Genomic DNA, 13,817 nt, shown 5'->3' with positions numbered 1-13,817 from the left:
TCCACCCTGGATTATGTAGCCCTGCCCCTCTCCAGCCTCACCCTCAGCCCCCTTCCAGCCTGTTCCAGCCTCAGCCATCCTCCCTGGGGCTTCAGTGTCATCTTCCCAGTGGTGCTGGCATATCACCCCCACCTGCCCCCACCTCATTGCTCTGTTCACGCCATAGCTCATGTCACTGTCTGAAATTACACTTTTTTTTTTTGTTTTTGAGACAGAGTCTCACTCTGTCACCCAGGCTGGAGTGCAGTGGTGTTATCTCAGCTCACTGCAAGCTCCGCCTCCCAGGTTCAAGTGATTCTTCTGCCTCAGCCTCCCGAGTAGCTGGGACTACAGGCACGTGCCACCACACCCAGTTAATTTTTGTCTTTTTAGTAGAGATGGGGTTTCACCATGTTGGCCAGGCTGGTCTCGAACTCCTGACCTCAAGTGATCTGCCCACCTTGGCCTCCCAGAGTGTTGGGATTACAAGCGTGAGCCACCACGCCTGGCCTGAAATTACATTTTTGTTAGTTTGCATGTTTGCTTTCTGTTCTCCATCTCCTCCCAGGTAGCCTTCACCACGGCAGAGACTTCGCTTGTCTTAGGAGTTGTATTCCTAGCGTGAGGAATAATGCTGTTGTTTAATTTCTGAATAAATGCTGCTGCAACTCTTAACAACATTTAACAACTGATATCCTGAGTTAGGTGTGTGCTTTTTCTTCTTATCGACCTCCTCTCCCCAGCTGGATTGGGCTCTTACCTCCAGGAAGCATCTTTCTATTGATGGGCGTTGCTCTTGAGTGCCTGGCCTGGAGGCTTCCTATAGGCAGTAGGTGCACAGATTGTTTGGATGGATGGTGAGCAAGAGTTTTTTGATTCAGATCATTTTTTAAATAGTAAATACATTCAATGACCAATTTTCCACGGTGAGGGAGAGCGTGTGCTGGGACTGAAAGCCACATGTCACCACCAGTCCTATTCGAATACTGGTCGTCAGCGCTGTGAACTAAAGCAGAACTAACACTTTTACATTTCACTCTTCTCCTGACCCCACCCGCCAAGATAAAGATGGAAAGACCCTGGCATTGTCCAGTGGGAGGGAAAAATCAAGCTCCACAGAACTTTTCTAAATTGGATTAGCATCTCCTGCCCTCATGTGCTTCTTTATTCAGGGAATTTCCGAGTCAATGTTGCAGACGTGAACGTGGCAGGGGATTGCACGCTTTCGGGATGGAAGTATTTGGGCTTCCTAAGCGCGTCCACGAGAAGAGACCGATTATCTCACGTTTCTTCTTATTTTATCTTAGGCTCTAAACATAGCACACAGGATATCACCGTGGATATCTAGGGATCCCTTTCTTCAGATGATTATAAAGACTCAACTGAAATTGTTGTTACCCTCATTTCGCGGGGAGGAAAACAGAACTGTTAAGATTACCTGTTGCTGCTGATCAGCCAACTGACGCCAGGTGGTGGGTCTAGCCCAGGAGGCATGGCGACTCCATGGGTCTCTAGCTGTGGGGCCACCCCCACGGATCACACGGTTTCCAGACCCTTAAGCGTGCGTTCCATTCCCCACCTTACAGCCCATCTCTCATCTCATCAATACTTGGAGGAACCGAGGAAAAAAATTGGTGTGAGAAGTCCAGAGAAGGAATCTCAACTTTCCACTCTTTGCTCGATCTTCAGATTATGTCTCTGAACAACCTGAGCCTTAAACAAGGGTTTAAAATAGCAGAAAGGCAGATGGTAAATGCAACCCCACCCAATAGGTGCCATTCAAAACAAAAATGCTGGGGGTGGGAGTTTTGCGTGTGAAAAAGCCATCCAGGGTCGTGGTCATTCAAGGAACCCCTCCAGAGGGAGGAAGCGGGTGAGAAACTTGGTGAAAAGTGTTTGGGGGTGGGGGAATAAAGAGGCCTTAAAAGGGAAGCTGAAGGCTTTGCTGCCTGGCGGTGGCGGTGAGCAGCGGCTCCCTCCTGCCGGGGGACTTGATGAATAGCGCTGCAGCGTCAAGCTGGGCCCAGGCTCGCGGGCTGGGAGGCCAGGCTAAGGCAGTGCACGCGGGGCTCAGCCATTCTAAACGCAAATGAAGGGGAACCCTTTCCACCCAGGCCCAAAGGGGGAGGATTAGAACAGGGAGTTCAAAGCTCTCAAATGGCTTGTTCGTTCTTTCTTTTTTCCTCCCCCCCTTTATTTTTTAAAGGGGCCAGAAATATGGCTGGTGATTATCCCAAGTTATTGCTACAAAGAATTTTGAAATTAAAAGATAAGCACGCCGAGGAAGCTCAGTAATTTTCATAAAAGGGGACTTAAAACAGATGTGCCCTCTTTAATCGAAGCAAGCTTGAAAAAATAGGAATGCATTTTTAACATAGCAGGGGGAAAATCACATGGCTTCGCATTTGTCCCCTGAGTATTGCTGCGTGTGAATATCTGTGGGCACGGCGAGATGGTACTAACGCGCTCGGGCAGCCGCAAATGGCAGGTGAACGTGCTTTCATCTTCCTGGCCCTGGGGTAAATGACCAGCCTCTGTGCTCCAGACCTTTTGCTAACTAATTTAATTTTTTTGAATTCGTTCAACAATCTGCCATCCAGAATGTGACGATGGCATAAAGCAACAGATCATTATTTGCAAGGAAAGCCCAGATTTTGTCAACAACTTAACCCTTTTCTTCCTCTTCACAGGAGACGGTTTTTCCACGTTTTCTTTTTGACAGTTTGCACAAAGCAAATTCACTCTTAAACATGGTTGGTTTGTTTTTATTTCAGATTGTCGACATGTCAGCCATTCAGCTTTAGCCCCAGTTCGTCTGTTCACCAGATGAGGGTAGCTGTGTGTCAATTCTTACCAAAACCGGAGTGTCACTTCTCCTCCTTTCCTGCATGGTGAGAAGGAGACAAAAGTGCTTGGTCTGAGATTCCCTGAGAAGAGAAACCAAAGACTGTCAGACCAGCAACAGTGCCTTTAACCAGTGAAACCAAAGACTGTCAGACCAGCAACTGTGCTTTTAACCAGTGAAAAAAAGACCGTCAGACCAGCAACAGCGCCTTTAACCAGTGAGAAAAAGACCGTCAGACCAGCAACAGCGCCTTTAACCAGTGAAAAAAAGACCGTCACACCAGCAACAGCGCCTTTAACCAGTGAGATAGGCAAATGTTTAAGCATATTTAGGAGTAGCAGGGCACAAAAGGCAGCAGTTGGTTCATTCTCTGTCATCGTTTAGCTGAGCATGTATCCGAAGACTCCCAAGCGGTTTCCCAGGTGATGCAGACTATTGGTGGATACTTTTGGTTGTTGTTACTTTAAATGTTTCCTTTTTATTTTCCATAAAAACCATTTAGCTCATCTTTCTCATGGAAAGCAGGTAAATAAAACCCCAACTCCATGCCTTGGCTATAGTAGATAATAAATATCGGCTGATTTTATTGCTTGAATTCTTTTAGAATTATTTATTTATTTATTTATTTATTTATTTTTTTATTTTTTTGAGATGGAGTGTTGCTGTGTCACCCAGGCTAGAGTGCAGCGGCACGATCTCTGCTCACTGCAACCTCTGCCTTCCGGGTTCAAGAAATTCTGTTTCAGGCTCCCAAGTAGCTGGGATGACAGATGCATGCCACCACACTCAGCTAATTTTTGTGTTTTTAGTAGAGACCGAGTTTTACCATGTTGGCCAGGCTGGCCTGGAATTCCTGACCTCAGGTAATCCACCTGCCTCAGCCTCCCAAAGTGCTGAGATTACAGGAATGAGCCACCCGACCCAGCTTCTTTTCCTCTTTTAACTTGGAAATTAGGCTATTCAAATCCATGTCCACTAGACCTCATAATGAGACATTTTACCATCTTGGGTTTGTGGAGACTTTCTTTGAATCACTTCCTTTCTTCACCTCTTCATCCACGCTTCACCTAAAACTGAGCTAAAGAAACAGCAATGGTCAAAGGGAATGTAACCTTAGCTGGGATGCTTCAGGTCTGTGTTTATTTTGGTTTTACATGCATTAATTTATTCTTTGGGCATCTAAATTTTTCAATTATTAATTTTAACATTTAAGTAATTCTCCTTAAATAGGTACTACATTGACAAGATAGCACATTTAAAATGTAACAATTTCACCCCGGAACAGTAACAGCTTATGGACTGCCATTCTCATCAGTGGCTAGGCCACATTCTGGAGATTATTTTCGTCCATATAAGAAGATATCTCTGGGCCAGGCATGGTGGCTCATGCCTGTAATCCCACCACTTTGGGAGGCTGAGGTGGGTGGATCATTTGAGGTCTGGAGTTTGAGACCAGCCTGGCCAACATGGTGAAACCCTGACTCTACTAAAACCACAAACATTAGCCGGGTATGGTGGCATGTGCCTGTAATCCCAGCTACTCGGGAGGCTGAGGCAGAAGAATCGCTTGAACCTGGGAGATGGAGGTTGCAGTAAGTCGAGATCACACCATTGCACTCCAGCCTGGGTGACAGAGTGAGACTCTGAAAAAGAAAAGAAGATATGTCTGTCTGTCTGTCTGCATATATATCCTTTAAAAAATTACTCCAATAGTGGCACACTCTAGCACATATACTTGAACCCTAATTTTGCTCTGCATTAAACAAATTTTATTTCTATAAGTTATTGGGGAACAGGTGGTATTTCGTTACACAAGTAAGTTCTTTAGTGATCTGTGAGATCTTGGTGCACCCATCACCCAAGCAACATACACGGAATCTGATCGGTAGTCTTTTTTCCCTCACTGCATTTTTATCATGCCACACTCTGAAATTATAATTTTTAGGAATTGTTTTGAGCATGTTTTACATTTCTCTATCACTTTATTGCATAGGTGATAGAGAAATTAATGCTCATTGTAAAAAGTGTGAACAATATACAGGGTGTAAACCCTGGAGGCCTCCCTGCTCTCTCCCTTCCATCCCCACAGCAGGTCTTCTTCCCGAGGGGCTGGTGGCAACGCCCTGCAGTTTATCCATATCCACCCCTGCGCCTTTTCCTCTCCATGTACCTGGATTTGTGTGAGTGCATCCATAGAGAGTGATCATCTGTGATTTTTATTTTCTCATGCAACGATTTGTTCTATGGATCGTTTCTTGGTGGTGCAGGTGGATCTCACTCCATCTTTTTTTTTTTTTTTACTTTTATTTTAGGTTCAGGTCGCTAGGCCTCTTTCTGGAGATTAGTGTACAGGTTTGTTATAGTGGTAAACTGATGTCACAGAGGTTTGTTTATTTCATCACCCAGACACTAAGCATAGTACGCTACCCAGTAGTTACTTTTTTTGTTTCTCTCCCTCCTCCCACCCTTCACCCTCAGGCAGGCCCTGGTGTCTGTTGTTCCCCTCTTTGTGTCCATGAGTTCTCATCATTTACCTCGCACTTATAAATGAGAACACGTGGTATTTGATTTTCTGTTCCTGCGTGAGTTTGCTTAGGTTGATGGCCTCCAGCTCCATTAATGTTCCTGCAAAGGACATGATCCCAATCCTTTTTTGGCAGCATAGTATTCCACAGTGTATACATACTGCATTTTCTTTATCCAGTCTACCATTGATGGGCATTTAGGTTGATTCCATATCTTTGCCATTGTGACTCTCACTCCATCTTCCTAACGCCGCAGTGTATTTAGCTGTGGGAGACTGTTCTGTTTGTGGACTTGCAAACCAGCATCTGACATTCCCAAGGCAATTACCAAGAGTCACCTGAGTCCAGCTCTTTCCTAATCATGGTTTGTATGTGTTTATGTTTGATCTTTCCTGTTGAATTCATAGTTAACCATTTTCCTTTTATTCAGTTTGTCTAAAATGTAGTAGCAAAAGAGAACCAGGCATTTCTCTTGGTATTAAGAGTGAATCATTATAGCTGCTATTTATTAAGCAATTATGATGTTCTGAGATATTTAGCTACCTCCTCTTGGTTCCTCACCATAAACCTTCATGATAATATTAATGTTCCCATTTTATAGAGGCGGGGGCTGATATGACACGTGATTAAGCAACTATCCTGTGCTGACCCAGCTAGTGACTGGTCTTGAGTTCAGGCATCTCTGACATTCCTGTCCAGGCTTTCTTCACCATTATCCAGTGACTCTTAAAATTTTCAGGAAAGAATGTTACTCAATGTCCTTGGGTCGAGTCTTTACTATTTTAACTCTCACAGTTGAAATACATCTCTTTGTTTGAAAGTTTTTCCTGATATGTAACATAAGGCTCCCTGCATCCAGCTGAACTTTTCTCAACAGGGAGAAGGCTCAGCTGAGCATATGACATCATCACAGCCATCACTGTCCATCATGACACCTAGGGTCTTGTATGTTCCCTTATCTGCTACGTGACATACTTGGACTTACTGCAATTTGATGAACTTCCAGATGGAAGCCGTCCCGATGGCTAACACATGCAGGCTACTGAAAAGGGAAAGAGGGCCCCTCCCGCGTTTTGGGTGGGAGAGGTACTCACTGAACCCAGGCCACAGCGTTATCCCAGGATGCCTGGCAAGTGGCTAGGAGGAAGTTAAAGTGGCAAACCACGTGCAAGACATCACTGGAGAGTGGATGACTAAGGCTGGATTTGGGGGCTGGATCCCTGGGTTCTATTTGGGCAAAGGACTTCCAGTCTCTAAGCTGTTTCTCTTACTGCCTTAGAGGTAGTAGAAGGAATTTATGAAGCAGCCAAGTGTAGTGAGTTTTTACATACTAAGAGGCTCATCAATATATTCAACTTTATAGCTTACATTTCATGAAAATTGATAAATTTTAATATTTTTAAAGTGATGGGGTCCTGACTTAGAGATGGTTTCATGCACAAGTCCCACATTACAGCCTCCTCCCTCTCTGGGGATGTGTGAAATGTGTCATGGACGGGGTGACTCAGTGTGGTCAGGGCCAGTCAGGGTGGAAACAGAGGGTCGAAGAAATAAAAATGTCAATCAAGGACTAGATTCTATCCTATGCCTCAAATTCAGCAAGTTCAGAAACATGGCCCTACGTTTACTCCTGTCCAAACCAAGTCCTGTGTAGGTGAAATGCATGAAAGGGCAGAAGGCACCAGTCATTGGACTCCGCCCGAACTGTGTATGATGTCATCCTTCATCCAAATCTATGTATGTGAGGCACCTTTGATTGTGTTTTAGGCAGTGTGTGTGCTCAAGATCTCCAATTCTCAGAGAAAAAGTAAGTGTATTTGCACTTCCTTTACCTGAATGCAAGCTCAAAAACTGTGTGTTTTTGACGCCTGGAACCCAGTGGCTAGGGCTAAGCCAGACCCACAGCATGGGCTCAGGAGAACTTGGTAAGACACGTGCAGGTTAGCTTCCTCCATGGAAAGGGTTTCATCTCTTGCTTTCTGATGTCGTGGGTTGACTTTGGTAACTACTGACTTCTCAGAAGGAATGCGATGCTTAGAAATGATGGTTTTTATTTGAAGGGGGTGAGGATGCTCCTTTCTGTTGAGATGGCCATAAAGTAAATGCTATAAAGATTGTGTCTTCTCTCAGATTTCCAAGGACCATTGGCTAGTTGGCTTTGGTGCTTTGACTATGTCACTAAAGTGACTCATGATCTATTCATGAAGTTCAGCAAGTTGAATAATGATAAAGCACAGTTACTATGTGCTTTAACATTCCCAAGGCAATTACCAAGAGTCACCTGAGTCCAGCTCCTTCCTAATCATGGTTTGTATGCGTATATGTGTGTGCATATCCCCCATTTAATCCATACCATGAACAAGGCACCATTACCACCCCATTTTATAGAAAGGCATAACCTGCCCAAGAAAGATAGGGAGAACTTGACCCCAACAGTCCGGCACCTCTGTGCACATCTAACCACAGAACCCTGTAGCCATTCTGTAGCAGAGATACAGCACCATTTGTCTCCACTGTTGAAAATTGTATCATAAAATATCAAAGAAGGAATAAATAAATGGATGTTTATGGACAGGAGGGCTCAATATTGTAAAGATATCAGTTATTCTAGACTTGGTCTATATATTTAATGCAATACTAATCAAAATCCCAGCAAGTTATCTTGTGACTATCAACAGACTGATTCTAAATTTTATATGGAGACAGCAAAGACCCAGAACAATCAACCCAATCAATATTGAAGGAGAAAAACAAAGTGAGAGGACTGACACTACCCAACCTGAAGACTTACTACAAAGCTACAGTAATCAAGGCTGTGCGGCATTGGTGAAAGAACAGACAAACAGATCAATGGAATAGGATAGAGAGTGCAGAAATCGGCCCACATAATTATAGTTGACTGATCTTTGACAAAGGAGCAAAAGCAGTGCAATGGAACAAGATCATCTTTTCAACAGATGGTGCTGAAACAATGGGCCATCCACTGCAAAAAATGAAGCCAGCTACAGACCTTACACCCTTAATTCAGCACGGATCACAGACATTTATAAACATAAAATACAAAACTGTAAAACACCCGGAAGAAAAACCAAGAGGAAACTTAGATGGCCATGGGTTTGCTGATGACTTTCATATATAACACCAAAGGTGCAATCCATGAAATAAATAATTGATAAGCTGAATTTACTAAAATTAAATTTCTAGGCCAGGTGCAGTGGCTCATGCCTATAATCTCAGTACGCTGGGAGGCTGAAGAGGGCAGATCATTTGAGGTCAGGAGCTTGAGACCAGCCTGGCCAACATGATGAAAATCCATCTCTACTAAAAATACAAAAATCTGCTGGGTACGGTGGCGGGTGCCTGTAATCGTAGCTACTCAGGAGGCTGAGGCAGGAGAATCACTTGAACCCAGGAAGCAGATGTTGCAGTGAGCTGAGATCCCACCCCTGCACTCCAGCCTCGGTAACAGAATGAGACCCCATCTCAAAAAACATAATAAATTAAATTAAATTTCTGCCTTGCAAAAATAATGTCAAGAGAATAAATAGATATGCCACAGACTAGGAGAAAATATTTGCAGAAGAAACATTTGATAAAGAATGTTATCCAAAATATATAAAGAACTCTTAAAATTCAACAATAAAAAATGAATAACCCAATTTTAAAATAGAAAAAAAAAAAGTCCTGAATAGATAGCTCACCAAAGAAGATAGGCAGATGCTAAATAAGCATCTGAAAAGATGCTCCACATCATGGGTCATTAGGGAACTGCAAAGTACAACAACAATGAGATAGTACACATCTATGATTAGAAAATGGCACAAATCCAGAACGCTCACAATGCAACGTGCTTGCAAGGGCATGGAGCTCTCATTCATTGCATGTCTTTTCACCTGGGAAGGCTATCATGCTCCTTGGTATTTACCCAAATAAACTAAAGACTTATGTGCACACAGATGTTTATAACAGCTTGATTCATAACTGCCAAAACTTGAAAGCCACCAAGACATCCTTCAGTAAGTGAATGAATAAACTGTGCTACGTTGAAATGATGGAATATGATTTCGTGCTAAAAAGAAATGAGCTATCATGTTGTGAAAAGATGTGGAAGAAACTTACATGCATAGTCCTAAGTAAAAGAGGTCAATCTGAAAAGGCTATGTGCTGTATGATTCCAACTATATGACACTCTGGAGAAGGTAAAACTATGGAGATAGTAAAACATTCAGTGGCTGCCAGAGGTTGCAGGGAAGGGAAAGATGGATGGGTGGAGTACAGAAAGTTTTTAGGGCAGTGAGAGTACTCTGTATGACAATAGAATGGCAGATACATGTCATTCAACACTTCTCAAAACCCATAGGATGTGCATCACCAAGAATGAACCCTAATGTGAACTACGGACGGTGGGTGACAATGATGTGTCAGTGTAGGGTCAGTGATCATAACAAATGGACCGCTCTGGTGTAGAATGTTGATAGTGTGTCTGTGGATAGAGGGTACATGGGATGTGTCTGTACTTTCTGCTCAATGTTACTGGGAACCCAAAACTGCCCTAAAAAGTAAAGCCAAAGAAGAAGAAGAAGAAAGAAGAAAGAAGAAGAAGAAGAAAGAAGAAAGAAGAAGAAGAAGAAGAAGGAGGAGGAGGAGGAGGAGGAGGAGAGGAGGAAGAAGAGGAGGAAGAAGAGGAGGAAGAGGTAGAGGAAGAAGAGGAAGAGGAAGAGGTAGAGGAAGAAGAAGAGGAAGAAGAAGAAGAGGAAGAGGAGGAGGAAGAGGAGGAAGAGGAGGAAGAGGAAGAAGAGGAAGAGGAGGAAGAGGAAGAAGGAGGAGGAGGAGGAGGAAGAGGAGGAGGAGGAAAGAAGGAAGAAGGAAGGAAGAAGGAAGAAGGAAGAAAGAGGAGGAGGAAAGAAGGGAAAAGAAGCAGGAAAGAAGGAGGAAAGAAGGAAGAAAGAAGGTAGAAGGAAGAAGGAAGAAAGAAGAAAAGAAAGAAGAAAGAGGAGAGGAGGAGGAGGAGGATGAAGGAGAATGGGAAGGGGAAGGGGGAGGAGAAAGACAAGGGGGAGGAGGAGGAGAAGGAAGAAGAAGAAGGAGAAGGAGGAGAAGGAAAGGAAGGGAAAGAAGAAGAAGGAGGAGGAGAAAAAAGGAGGAGGGGCAAGAGAAGGAGGAAGAAGAAGGGGAGGAGCAGGAGGGGAAGGAGGAGGGGGAGGAGGGGAAAAGCGGATGGAACAGGGAGAAGAAAAAAATAACAGTTTATTGCAGATTTCAAAAATCTCAACAAAGGCTTCAGAATCTGCCATGTCTGAATTTAAATGAGGCTGTCCCTGACACTTTGTCTCCACGTATCTTTATTAGAAGAAAGGGAAGGGGGCCTACACTAACACCTTGCATTTCTGCTGCATGGACTCACCATAATGTCAATGGGATTCTGGGTACGGTGGCTGGATTCTGCAGGCATCAGTCAGTATCTACAATATTGGAGTCACCAGGTGAGAGCACTCATAGCCCGGCCCATTCATGGTCTGCCCTAGTTTTGAACTCACTCAGCAACGACCTGCTCTTACCTGCCTACCTGCCCAAATCTAAACTGTTGGATAAATTGCTTTGCTAAAAAATTCTCATAGTTGAGCAATTTGACCATTAAAGCCCTCTGATCTATGTGTTCTTGAAAGAATTTTTTTAAAAGAGCTTTTTCATGTATCTACTATATTATTCAACTGTATGAATGTATTTTCACAATAATGTTAGGCCATTATTTTAAACATGTATGGCTTTTTTCTGGTCTGGACAACATCATGGAAGGAATATAAGGGTTTAACTATACGGCAATCACTAGAATTATGAAAATGTTAGTCATGCTCTAATTAAGATGAATATAATCTTCAATAGTATAAAGATCTGTAAACAAATTTCCAGATATATCACTTTGATAACTGTGGTTACTTATTTATTCCGTGTTCATACTTTATCAAATTTTGCAAAGACTTCAAATTATGTCAACGAGTGATCATTAAAAACAAGAAAGCTTTCTGTAGCTTAGATTACTAGGATTTTATGGTCAATTTCATATGAAGTTACATTATGCAGAAGATGAAAATGTTTTGAGACTCTTTATCTGTAACAGATTGCCTTATAATAACTATTTCTAAAGGAGAGTGAACTTCATAAATCATGGCAAGTATGTGCTATAACACAAATCAAAGGAAAAGAGAAATATGAATACTAGCATTTCATTCTAGCTCTTAACAACTCTTTGACCTCTAGCAAGGCAATTAATATTTTTGAACCTCAGTTTTCTTATCTGTAAATAATAGTGTCTGTCTAGTTTCCAAGACTCTGAGGATGAAATGAGACAATATTAATAAAGCATTTTATATGGGTAGAGTATTATTATAATTAATGCAGGAAAATAACTAAGTTGTGTGAACAAATATGAACTTAGCCGTTGGATGAATCCTGAGTGGCTAACGAGCCCAACTTTAAGATTGAGCCCAGCGTCCATTTGCTGGCTAGAGACCACACACGTGTTCTCGTGTGACAGGGCTGATGACAGTCCTGCTGAGTTTCATGGCCTTTCATGATCACTCATTTTTATCTCCTGAGTTACCCCACGATTTTTTTAATCTTTGGGACTTTCAGAGCTCAGATGAACCAACCAACCAGAGTTCACCTCCCTTGGCTGATCGGGGCTCAACTGTATCAACCAATCAGGGATCAAATGCATCAGCCAGTCAGAACTAAGCAAGTTTCAATGCTTCATTTGCATAAACAGATCTGATTGGGAACCTGGGCAGGACATTCTGCTTTAATACCTGAGCCTTTCTTTTGTTCTTTGCAACACACCTTCATTTTATAGGAAAGGCTCCGTCTCCCCAGTTTGCAAACTGTTCATTGGAATAAAGTCTCTTTCCTCCAAATTCCTTTTCAGAGAACTTTTGCTCACAGTTGTTTAGCAAACCAATTCATTTTCTTTCTGAGCTTCACTGAATCTCAACGGTGCCTTGTTTCCCTTCTAGCCAACTGAATGTGAGCAAAGAGACACAGACACTTCCAGGTGAGGCTGACAAAGCTTCCAGTAGATCTTCCAAATTGGCTCTGCCCTGCCACCATCAAGATGTGGAGAGTCAAGGGAGCAGTGCCATTCAAGAAGATAAGGAGCCACTGGACTCTGGGAGCCAGTTCTTGAGGACAGCTGCCCAGGAGGGCTGCCCAACCAGCCACCTTCACGGCACTTCCATGAACAAAACGTCCACATCGACTGTGTCCAGCCACCAAGGTTCTGGGCTGTTCTATCCTGACTAACACAAGCAATGCGAATTCTATATTATACACAAGTTGCATAATTAAAACATTTTTAACTTTCTTTTTTCAAGAAGAAAATAAGCTACAAGTAGTTGGTCTTCATATTTTACATATGTGATTTTTTTTTTAAAGACCATAAAAGATACATTGATAAAATAGAAATTCCTGGCCGGGCGTGGTGGCTCATGCCTGTAATCCCAGCACTTTGGAAGGCTGAGGTGGGTGGATCACCTGAGGTCAGGAGTTCGAGACCAGCCTGGCCAACATGGTGAAACCCTGTCTCTACTAAAAACACAAAACTTAGTTGGGCGTGGTGGCAGGCGCCTGTAGTCCCAGCTACTTGGGAGGCTGAGGCAGGAGAATCGCTTGAACCTGGGAGGCAGAGGTTGCAGTGGGCCGAGACTGTGCCATTGCCTGGATGACAGAGTGAGACTTTGTCTAAAAAAAAAAAAAAAAAGAAAAAAAAGAAAAATAAATTCCCAATGGGCATTGTAATTTAGATTCTGAGAAGGAGACAGATAAAAAAAGAGTTCATTTACCTTTGCTATTTGTAAATCTCTTTTCATTTATGGGTTTTTCCCAATGGAGTAGCTGAGAATGCATTTTTTTTTTTTTTGCTTATGATCTAAAATCTTAGAAATTTAAACTACTTAGTAAACTCAGCCAATGCTTGTAACTCTGACACTCAATTCTTACTTCATAATTTTGAAATTACTTGAGTGCTCAAAGATTGTGGCTAGTTAGTTGGTTGATGAGTTGGGTGGTTGCATTCAGACTGGCCCAGTAATTGTCTACAAATCAGATGAACTCTGTGCTCATCTTTTCATAGCTAAAAATGGGATTGGAGCAAATCTTACGTGCTGAATGCCCTGGCCAACCACTGAGATGTGTGTGTGTGTGCGCTTGTGTGTGTGTGTTGTGTGAACAAGAGAGTTAATAGAATCCACTCCTAGTTTCCATTTCAAACAGGGTGAGAACATCTGACCTTATTTGATAAATAATAGCACCTTTAACCATTTCAGTTATCAACTGTCTACAGAAACAAAGCAGATATTGTTAGAAATGTTTAAATAGTTTAGAGCGATAAATATAATATGCGCCTACAAATGTGCAGATAAATAAGGTTTTAACAAAAAAAATTTCTATCATGACTTTGAAAAGAAATGAAACAG

The sequence above is a fragment of the Mandrillus leucophaeus genome, unplaced genomic scaffold, assembly GCF_000951045.1.
Source record: "Mandrillus leucophaeus isolate KB7577 unplaced genomic scaffold, Mleu.le_1.0 Scaffold232, whole genome shotgun sequence".
Classification (NCBI taxonomy): domain Eukaryota; kingdom Metazoa; phylum Chordata; class Mammalia; order Primates; family Cercopithecidae; genus Mandrillus; species Mandrillus leucophaeus.
This window is presented reverse-complemented; position numbering follows the sequence as displayed.